This window comes from Anastrepha obliqua, chromosome 5 (genome assembly GCF_027943255.1).
Source record: "Anastrepha obliqua isolate idAnaObli1 chromosome 5, idAnaObli1_1.0, whole genome shotgun sequence".
Taxonomy (NCBI): Eukaryota; Metazoa; Arthropoda; class Insecta; order Diptera; family Tephritidae; genus Anastrepha; species Anastrepha obliqua.
The window spans coordinates 119,055,293-119,066,664 of NC_072896.1; the positions used below are offsets into that span (position 1 = coordinate 119,055,293).

An 11,372-nucleotide genomic window follows, 5' to 3' on the forward strand; every position below is an offset into this window, starting at 1 on the left:
TGAGACACCCTATATGCTATGTAATTTATCTCTTTTATATATTATTTTGCTTGCATTAAAAATCAAGTATATATAGCATGAAGTATTTAAATGTAATCTGTACAAAGGTAAGCAAGTGGCACATATCTATGCAGTTTCAATTCAAAATCTTTCATAGCTCCTCATAAAGCACATACCACCCACATATGTACATATATACATATACATATGCATCAAAAGCATTTTTCTGATTTTTCATTTATAAATGAAGAACCTGTGCTACTTTTCCAATTGAGAAAAATCATACGGCATGTCATCACACACAAATCACCTACTGTAGCGAAAAAACACTGAAAACGAGTGGCATACTTTCAGGCACCAATATTAAATGATTTACTTGCAACGGCGCTTGTTTCTGTACTCATTTGCCTTTGAATGCGGCTTTTTACAATTTAGCTTCTACATACAGACACTCTTGCATATAAATATAAATAAATAAATCTACATACAGACATATGTAGAGTACATAGAGGAGATGATTTACAACAACAAAAATACAAAAAGGCAGATTGCAATTTTTAAGCAACAAAGATGAAACCATGTTTTAGTTTTATTAAATATTTTACAATATTGGAGAATAGACGTTAAATAGGTCTGCTGAAGTTTACTAATTTTTCATAAGGCAGCAACAAAATTCTACTTTGAAATACTTCCTACATTCATTTGCCATAAAATAAAAAAATGAATTTAAAAAAAAAGTATACCTGTTTCCGCCCGGGATCGAACCGGGGGCCTTCCGCGTGTTAGGCGGATGTGATAACCACTACACCACGGAAACAGAACACAAATATAGCTCTTAACTTCGGTTTTGTTACGAATTTTGGAAATGTGGTGAATAACGTGGCCCTTTCGTTATGTTATATATGATGAGCACCTTTTCTATTTTTTAATTTTTTTTGCGTTTATTTGTTATTGTTGGCGGCTGTGTGTTTTATAGGTGCAAAATAATTCTAAATTTGTTAATAAACTGGGTCTAAATGACATACAATGGCGGATGCCAAAAGTCTAGAAAACGTTTAGAAAATCTTCCATTGCATTTTTAAGAGCCGCAACTAAAATTGCTTCCCAAAATTTTTTTGACGAGGTTTTACAAACAAAATCAGTATAATTATTAAAAATTCAAAGTCAAGCAATGTTGCATGCGATTGTTAGTATAACTGTATTTTTTAATTTTTTTTATATTTCATAATTAGATTCATTTTTTATTTTTTCTGACTGGTTGAAGACTCAATACAAAATTAGTTTTACTGTAACCATAAAATACCAGCTGAGAATCGTCGCAATTGCTTTCAACCGACCGAATTTTCCGGCGGAAGTGGTTCAGTTGATCTGAGAGCTGTCCCGGTGCAATTCTGTTTTGGGCCTATGCGTGGGGATGAACTCCAGCCACCATTTTGACAAAGCGGTATTTTTAATGTTATTGCTGAGCGGAGCGTTTATGTCTGTGACTAAGTTCTTCTTTGTATGGATTTTGTAAAATATTTATTAGTGTTTTAATTTTTAAAATAAATTATATAAATTATAAATTCATCAACTAGAATTCCAACGGCCATTTCGACACATTTTTCTTGTTGATACAAGCGAGTATTTTGATAACATCCAGACACCTGATTGAGCCTGAGCTACCTCCCAGGCACATCAGGACGCATTTCCTCAACTACGAGGACGAGATCCCAGACAAAACAGACATACAGTGTACAGGCAGGCCATAAACGACATTCATCGGGAGACTCTCACCACATTCTTAAGCTCCCGATCCCGAATGCCATAATTGGAGTCCAACCACCACCAATCGCATACGAAGAGCTCCAACTTCCCCGAGAGTCCCGCGTAACCTTGGCACAATTACGTTCTGAATACTGTAGCAGGTTAAACTCCTACTTATCCAGAATCGACCCTGACATACTAAACATATGTCCAGCATGTGAAGGCACCCCGCACGACACTAATCACCTTTTCACATGCCCCAACAAACCCACTCATCTAACACCCCTCTCCCTCTGGACCCAACCCGCCGAAACAGCTAGTTTCCTGGGTCTACCGATAGATGAGCTAGACGAAGACGACCGGTGCTTACACTACACTGACAGGGCAAATATACTGCTACAACAACAACAACAACATAACATAACATAAGTTTACATGAACAAAGTGTCTTTCAAACCAATTTGGTGTCACTGACAACGAAAATGAGTTGATTTATTTTTCCAAAGAAGCGTTTTACAGACATACCATGTGCCAAGAATCTATTTTCTAGATCTTTTTGCAGCTATTGCCACAGCGAAAAAGTAAAATTTCATGGATTTCGTACGGAAATTATATTGCGCCTCTTTGGCTTGATACATTTTTGGATATAGTCTTTATGAGTTACGGGTATTTAAATTAAAAAAATAGGGCATTTTCAAGATTTTTTTTTTTTATTTAATCTTTTTAGTACAACTTTTAGTAAAAAAAATATTTTAAAATATTGAAATAAAAGACAATTTCATTATAAAAGCGCTCAAATCGGAGAAAGAACTGTAACAGTTATGAAAAATTAATAAAAAGCGCCCATTTCAAATTTTTGTAATTTGTCTTTTTGCAAACGGAGAAATTATAAAAAATGAATACCAATATTTGGCAGATTTTCAAACTGGAAACTCATTTTCGTGTTCGGAAAATTAGTCTAAAAAAATAGTTTCTTAACGGTTTCAGAAAATATTCGCATACAGTGTAATTTTCAGCTTTTACGAATTCAAAAATTCATGAGTAAGGACCAACCAGTGTGGATTTTAGGTGTTTGTAGTAGCGAACTTTTTTTAAGATTTTTTTTCGCGAACGCTTAACGCATCTGGCACTCGATCCCGGTGCAAACGAGGTGGTCTTAGTATTTGAGTAAGAGTTTTTTCTCCATTAAAATCTATTTTATTCTTCCCTACACGTTAATGTATGGCCACAAAAAGTAATTTATTTGAAAAGTATGCAGCAACGCTGCTCCAGCGGTTAGGGAAAAATACAAGTAAGTAATATAAGTAAGATGATGCTCTAAAAAAATTGTAGGTATTGCAGAACAGAAACTAGACTCGAGAACTCCCAGTAATAGATTGCCAAGAAGTACATATAGATAAGCTGAATCTTAGCATTGGAAAGAGCAGTAGAGAATTATGAGCTTAAAGGAGTCATTTATTTGTACAAGGCCAGGAATAAATTTGAGCCCAATATCGGAATTATTTTATTTATTTTTTTTTAATTTAGAACCCTATAGTGATAAAAAATGCGTATTTACAATATTTAGGCTAAAATGTATGCAGGTAAGATTCCATGTAGGTCTAAAAAAATATAATTTTAGTTCGTTTTAAAAATGTTTTAAGCGGTTATATACCTTGCGTTGGACTAAAAATTTAAAAAATTTTTATGGCATATTCTAAAAGTACATCATCTTAAAAATATAAATTCAAAAAATCATAAAGATCGGAGCACTAGAACGAAAGTTACAGACCGTGGAAGCGCGCGACCTTATCCATAAATGAAGTGCACGCAAAACTTTAGACGCGATTATCTCGAAGTCGTGTTTTTTGATCATTATTTATCAAAAACTATTTGATTTATTTGCATAAACTTTTTTTTTAATTATTCGAAGTTACAAACTCGTGAATCTGAACGGTTGACTTTTTATAAATATTTGCATAGTTCGCTGGAAATAATTTTTTTTTTTTAATTTTTCAATCCCTCGAAAATTGGTTTTTTGGTGCAAGGCGATTTTCATATCGAGAAAAAATTTTTTGGGTAAATAAACCGTTCAGATTCACTAAAAAACCATTTTTCTACAATAATCATTTAATTTTTTTGATTTCAGTTGAGCTGCTCATGCGCTACCGTGATCACCGCAAGGCTCTTCTAAAAAACGGCGTTTCGGGGGAGGGGCGATATCAACAATAAATAATAACATTTTTTAAAATAAAAACACCAAAATGTATTCTTCGAGAGTTACCCGTCAGTATGATATATACCTCATTTGAATAAAAGTTTAAACATATTAAAAAAAAATTATGACAATTTTCCATTTTTTCGGGCTCACAAGGCACATATATAACCCCTTAAACTAAAAAACAATTTTTTTTTATTACAAACTTATTTACTATATATCATTATTTTTAAATCTTAATTTTATTAAAAAAAATTTGTTTTAAATATAAATTTTTTAATGGTATTTATTACGTATTTTTACTTTATTTAGTTTCTTCTATTTCTTACAATTCCAAACTAAAATTTAATTCTCTTAAGCAATAAGTACAACATAATTACGCTAACATCCTGTCACTTTATATCCGTCCATCTCTAAGTTTACCCCCATCCAACCGGGTCCGCCCGTGTTTGTGTTAAATAATCAGTAAGCAACACTTAAATGAACGTTAGCCGGCAGTTTGCAGTATCATAGTTATGGCGACTTTATCGTGTTTGCTTTTGTTTCAGCTGCTGCTGTCGCTGTCATTGTCACATAACCATTAAATTTTACGACCGTCCACTCTGCAAAATATCTCAATTCAATAGCCCAGGCCACTGCTAAAGGAAACACTTCACAATGCAGCTGCACTGCCCACAATTAAAAGTGTATGCCTACTATAGCGGTACTTTTGCCTATAGCTCCCCTCTTTTCCTCTCTTTCTTGTTGTATTGCATCAACGGCCTATTGGAGTAGCATCCATTTTGAATTGAAATAGCTTTTTGGCCGCTGCCTTTAATCGTTGTGCTAACAAAAGTTTCTCGCCCACGCACGAGGCTAAAACGAACCCAATGTGGTGGGTGAGCGAAATTGTTGAGGTAAGAAAAAGGAAAAGTGAGGGTGAGAGTGAGAGTATTATCGTCATCACCACTGAATTATGAATAGACAACATTGGACGATGACATTAATGGATGATAATTTGCACTCGGGTGTCGGTGGCAATTGTAAAAGTGGGTAGCTCATTCAAGGCAGACGATCTACTCAAGTATACTCAATGTTGTGACAGTGGCAACCATGTAGGAAGAGAATCGGTCGGAATGCGATATTATTATATTATTATTTACTTAATTGAACTATTATTATTATCGCTATTGAATAATTGCGTAAAGAATTTAAAAATATCAGAACTAAATAATTTTTTTTTTCATAGGACTGACAACTCTCCTGGGCTAACTAAAACCAGTAAACCCGGGTGTTGCGGGAGCTTGTTCATGGTAGCTGGTGAGCGGTCAGTTCTAGCTTTAGGAAAGTTGGTTCAGAATGAACTCTTCTTTCGTAGGATGACTGACAAGCTCAACTGCATTAGACACAAATCAGATGCAAATGAGACTTATAAGACTGGACCTATCAAATAATACTAAACGGGTACTCAATAGGCGCGTCAGCAAGGTCAAAAGTCTGAAAATTCAAAAGTGATAAGATCCGCTTTCGAACACCTTCTTGGTCTGCCTCTGTCCTGTAATGGCAGTAATACATCCTGTCAGAAAACGATTGGTAAAATCAGATAATAATTATATAACATACATTGCCTTTGTTGTGTTCGTACAATGAAAGGCAGCTAGCCTCAAATTTCAACTGCTCAACTTCTGATTGTTGTATCCAAGCGTAAAGCGAGCAGCCCATTTTTCACCTTAAGCAGCACTAGAGATACTCCTGAGGTCATGACATCATCGTAAACAAAATAGAATACAAAACTGACTTATGAGATCGGGTGGATCGTCTTTAGCCATAACTCTAACGTTCATGTCACCAATAGACGTGACTGGTGATATGATATCATTTTAAGTGAAGGCGAGATTTCAATGTTTTTCTAAATCCATGTCGTCCCTGTCAAGCAAAATCGACTGTCGCGGGAACGATGAGATTTCAATCTTCACAGTTCGCGCAAAAATGGGCAGTGGAATAAAAACAGACATATTTCGGCAGTGACTCTCATAGATAGAAGCTTACTACAGATTTTATGCCAATATCTGCACACTAGGCCGGGTCGATTTGTGGGGAGGCAAAAAAATCGCCCATTGCTCTGTGAAAATTATATTCTAGGGATCAAAATAAGAAACTTTGCCGAAGGAACCATACCTCTAAAACGAATTCTGATGTCCCCCAATTTGGGTCGAACTTTTAGTGTCTTTTGTGGGGAGGCAAAAAAATCGCCCAATGCTCTGTGAAAATTATATTCTAGGGATCAATTTGGGTCGAACTTTTTAGTTTCTTTTCTCATGTAAAGGCCAAAAATGGTGATATTTTGAAATGATTGTATGGGGAACCCCCCAGGAGAGTTCCAGGGGGTGTGCCACTGGCATGGGTGGATCGGCCGTCCAAAGTTAGTGGGAGTCGGTCATACATTTGGACTCGATTGGAGCACTCTAAATGGGTCAAAGTGGGATTTTTCGTTCGACCCAAATTGAGGGACATCAGAATTCGTTTTAGAGGTATGGTTCCTTCGGCAAAGTTTCTTATTTTGATCCCTAGAATACGATTTTCACAGAGCAATGAGCGATTTTTAAATCGATCAGCCCTACTGCACCCTTATGTAAAAGACACGGTGATAGACGGTGAATCTGTGATTAAGGTCCTTACGTCAGTACCAGTTAACCCGAAATGTACTGAAGACTGTCAAAGATCTCCACAATGTGTACCGAGGCACCTTAATAGTGTTTCAGAAAATAGAGAAGCAGAAGAGTTCGCGAGGAAGAGCTTTGAGGCAAGGTTTGTAGAAGGATAGAGAGAAAAGTTTGTTTGGTCAAAAGATCAGGATGATATTTCATATGTGAATATGAGATAAAACTCGCAAGTAAGTTAGATGAGGCAGCCTAAGCTAAATATAGTCTTTTTCCCGTCTTTTTGAGTTAGTGGATTCATTCAATGATTGAACGGAGGGTTTTTAGAATTCAAGATAAAGATGGTCGACTCTTATTTGTTCTCTTTTCATTGCTATGATCTAAACGATGAGACCTATGAAAATTCTTTCAAATAATCCTTAAACCTTTATTTTGAAAGCAATCTGCAGTTTTAGAAAAGTGTAATACTACATATAAATCAAAGTGGAAAAGTTTCAGGTGCCAAGAATATATTATGCATTGATAAGTAAATGTGGCTATGGTAAAAGCTACTACAATACCGGCTTTCCCTAGCATTGATTGAGCTACTAAATTTAAACTACAAAATTCCTCTAGTGGTGTTCGAATATGAGTAACTTTGAGTAAATATTCTAAACTTTGTTAAAGTACGGAGTAACTTTTATAATCGAGTCCTTCATGTACATACATAAGTACTCAAGTGGGTGTCGAGTATGCGGTGTAAGTATTTACTTCTTTTTCTTTCAAGAATTTGTTTTTGAAATGTGAAAATGCACGAACATGCTTTAGTCGTTTGGCAATATTTATACATCGGAGCTGGAAAAACCATTCGGCCAAGTAAAGTTCGACAGTATCATTGCTATACAGCTACAACTTAGATTCGAACGTATACACTTCTCTCGTTGCTTATTCTAAAGCAGTGGAAAAGATTAGAGAATTAGAGAGCTTATCATGGCTTAAGTTCTTAATGCTTCAGGTAGTAGTAAGGCTATTGCGAAAGATGATATTGCGGGAGCTATATGATTAGATGATGATTTGAGAGAGCGAACAAGGATTCGAGTTTGAGCAAAAAAAAATATTGTTTTAAGATATATAGCGGCACCAATCTCGGCCGTGAAGGGTAACCCGCCAGAAGAATGGAAATATCTTAAACGGACATTTTCAACTTTCTAAAGGGTGGTTAAGTTTCAAGGGCCGATGTTGATTTTGAATAAAATACAGTTTCTTTAAAAAATGATTGTCATTTCTCTCTATTATGATAATATTGATATGGCTCAATTACGCGTGAAACAAAATAACGGCCAAATGGTCGCCGCGGCCTCGGCGGTGAACCTCCATCCGATGGTACAAATTTTCGATGACGCTGAGGCATAATTGAGGTTGTATGCCGTTAATGTGCTGAATTATCTCATCCTTTAGCTCTTGAATTGTTGCTGGCTTATCGGCGTAAACCTTTTCTTTCAAATAACCCCAAAGAGAGAAGTCCAACGGTGTCGTTGACGTTTAGGTGTGGTTCACATTCAACATCGGCCCTTGAAATTTAACCACCCTTTATAAAACAGTTTCTCTGTGTGAATTTTAGAACGAGTTCGATACGAGTAAATATCGAGCACATCTCTCCGATAACTTTGTAGCATTGGCACTTTTTCCATACTTTCAACAAGTAACGAGTCATTTATCGAGAGCATAGCGGTATCAGAACAACACAAAATTTCTCTACCAGCGGCATATGTATTTATGAGTGTATGAGAGAGCGTGCTTGCTTTTCTCAAGTACTTAGTGGGTGTCTCTTTTAGTTTTTACCTTCTTCTATCCACAATTTAATTGCTTTTGATGTGGTTTGCACCGACTGTTAGCATCGAACTGCCAACGTGCAATTAATGTTTTTTTTTGCGTTATTGAAACATCTTTTATGACAGTACGATATGTTATGACATTTTCATTAGACGATTCATTTATGGGCGTTTGGAGGTTGATACGCGAATTGCACTTTTAATGACTCTACCTTCCTTAATAAAATTAAACACACCATTTGGCGGCTAAAGCAGTCGCATGGTTTTGTGCGTGATTAACATGCAATTAGTCTTGGGTGCCATGCATACAGTGGGCATGAAACATCAAATGAAGTGGAAAAGTTTCGACTAATAGCGGTCGTCCTTCAATAGGCAACGACAAATTACGTATTAAATGTATTTCTGTTATGAAAAGTAGTTCGTAAAATCCATTGTCAAGATATTCATCACACTTTTGGGGGGAGGCGCGGTTAAAAGCTTTACCATAGATCGGGATCATTCGTCATGTTTTCATCGATGAAATATGTATTTCACGGATCTTTGAAGGTCAATTTTCAGTGACTCTGCTGGAGAAGTCGAATGATTTTCCTTTTCCGTTACTACAACGCACCAGCTCACGCCTCAGCAGTTCCGGTGGCAAAATTAATGGAAATAGCGAACCAACTCGTTTCACATACGCCCTATTCTCCAGACTTTGCGCACACGTCTCTTTGTTCCTCAATTTGAGAAAAGGATTTTATTCAAAGACATGCCAGACTTGGACAAATCCTATTTTTCGGAAGGGATTAACAAACTAGAACAGCGTTAGACGAAGTGTATAAGCTTTAAAGGAGCCTGACTTAGAGCGCATCGGTCAATTACGGCTTATTGGCGTAGACTTGCAACATCGAGAGCTCCACAAAAGAGTGTAAAGAAATTAAGGGCAAATTAAACGTGCTTCGTTACCCCTGTAAGAGACACCATACTCATCTTTCATAACAAAATTTGACCAATTGGAGTGATTGAATACAATTAGAGGACGAACCAACATCGATTTTTAAGGCCGAAACAAAATTAAGGCAACGACCTTTAAAAATCCAGTAAAAGTGCAGAGCGATTAGTCACTAGCTCCATTCCATGGAGCAGCAGATGGAGTTTTCGAAGCAAGTTTTTCAAAACAAAATGTGGACATTGATACCAGTAAAAAAAAAAAATGAAAGAAATGTTCGGCCAAAATTGGGTTCTTTTTTGCCAAAGGCGAACTGAAACCGAGCCGAAGTTTTAGGTTTAAGCCTAAGAAGAATCTCGGAACTTCTTTTAATATAGCAGACAGAAGATTTGTTAAGCGCCACCAAAACAACTTGAGTACCATATTTTGCCAGTATCGATGCAACCATTCCTATTAGAAGACCCTATAGTTATGAAATGGAGGATGGTTCCATGTGTAGAAGTCCACGCAAGTGGGGAAAGTTACTGATCGCCATTCATTTGGGAGTGGCCAGGACGATTCTTCTACATATGGTTCAAGCAGCTCATAACGGCCGGGATTAGCCCACGTATCTTCTGGGTAGCTTCCGAACACCCGTTCGGGAGTGAGCTAACGTGAGAAGGCGAAACATTCCAGGATAGCTGGTTATGCGCTGGGTTTGGGACCCGCCACTTAAAAATCCCCCCAATGAAAAGAATTGCAAAACCTCGGATGAGAACTGCCTTTACTGATGACGACCCCTACAAACGAAATAAAGAATATGATTTGAGGGCATGCACCTGGAATGTCCGGTCCCTTAATGGGGAAGGTGCCTCTGCCCGGCTGGTTGATGTCCTCGTGAGAGTAAAGGCTAACATCACTGCCATCCAAGTGATGCGATGGACGGGGCAAGGTAAGAAAACCATAGGACCTTGCGACGTCTACTACAGCAGCCATGTAAAGGAGCGCAAATTCGGTGTCCGATTTGTTGTGGGAGAGAGACTTCGCCGCCAAGTACTGTCGTTCACTCCGGTGGACGAGCGTCTCGCAATAATCCGCATCAAAGCGCGGTTTCTTAACATCTCGTTAATTTGCGCCCACGCCCCGACGGAAGAGAAGAAAGATGCGACCAAAGATTCCTTCTATGAGCGCTTGGAACGTTCCTATGAGCGCTGCCCCCGCCACGACATAAAAATCGTGCTTGGCGACTTCATCGCCAGGGTGGGCAAGGAGGGAATTTTTGGTCCCACAGTCGGAAAATTCAGCCGGCACAACGAAACATCCGGTAACGGACAGAGGCTGATTGACTTCGCCGGGGCCCGAAACATGGTAGTCTGCAGCACCAGATTCCAGCATAAAAAGATACACCAAGCTACCTGGCTGTCTCCTGATCGAAAAACGCGAAACCAGATCGATCATGTTGTGATAGATGGAAGACACGCTTCTAGTGTATTAGATGTACGCACGATCCGAGGACCCAACATCGACTCGGATCATTATCTTGTTGCAGCCAAGCTGCGCACCCGCCTCTGTGCAGCAAAAAACGTACATCTACCTACGCAAAGAATGTTTGACATCGAAAAGCTGCAATCACAACAGACAGTCAGAAGATTCACCACTCGACTCTCACTCCTGCTCTCGGAGAGCACTGCCCAACAAACCGGCATGCACGAGCAATGGAGCAACATTTCTCGTTCCCTACATACCGCCGCCGAAGAAGAAATCGGATTCCGGCGAGCCCGAAAAAACAATTGGTACGACGAGGAATGTCATGCTGCCGCAGAAGGAAAGGATGCCGCCTATAGAGCCACGCTGCGATCGGGCGCAACGCGAGCCATGTGAGATCGCTACAGAGAGCTGAAAAAGGAAGAGAGACGTATTATCCGACAGAAGAAACGAGAGGCCGAAATACGTGAGTGCGAGGAGCTTGAGATGCTGGCCAATAGGAACAACGCCCGAAAATTTTACCAGAAAGTTCGGCGGCTTACAGAAGGTTTTAAGACCGGAGCGTTGTCCTGTAAGAACAAAGACGG

At 38.3% G+C, this 11,372-nt stretch overlaps 1 non-coding gene across 1 annotated transcript; it reads right to left on the bottom strand.

Annotated features, from left to right (window-relative positions):
* Positions 1 to 744: 744 nt before the first annotated feature.
* On the bottom strand, positions 745 to 817 carry Trnav-aac (transfer RNA valine (anticodon AAC)). The gene has a single exon. It is a non-coding gene; the product is annotated as a tRNA-Val (tRNA).
* Between the last annotated feature and the right edge of the window lie 10,555 nt (positions 818 to 11,372).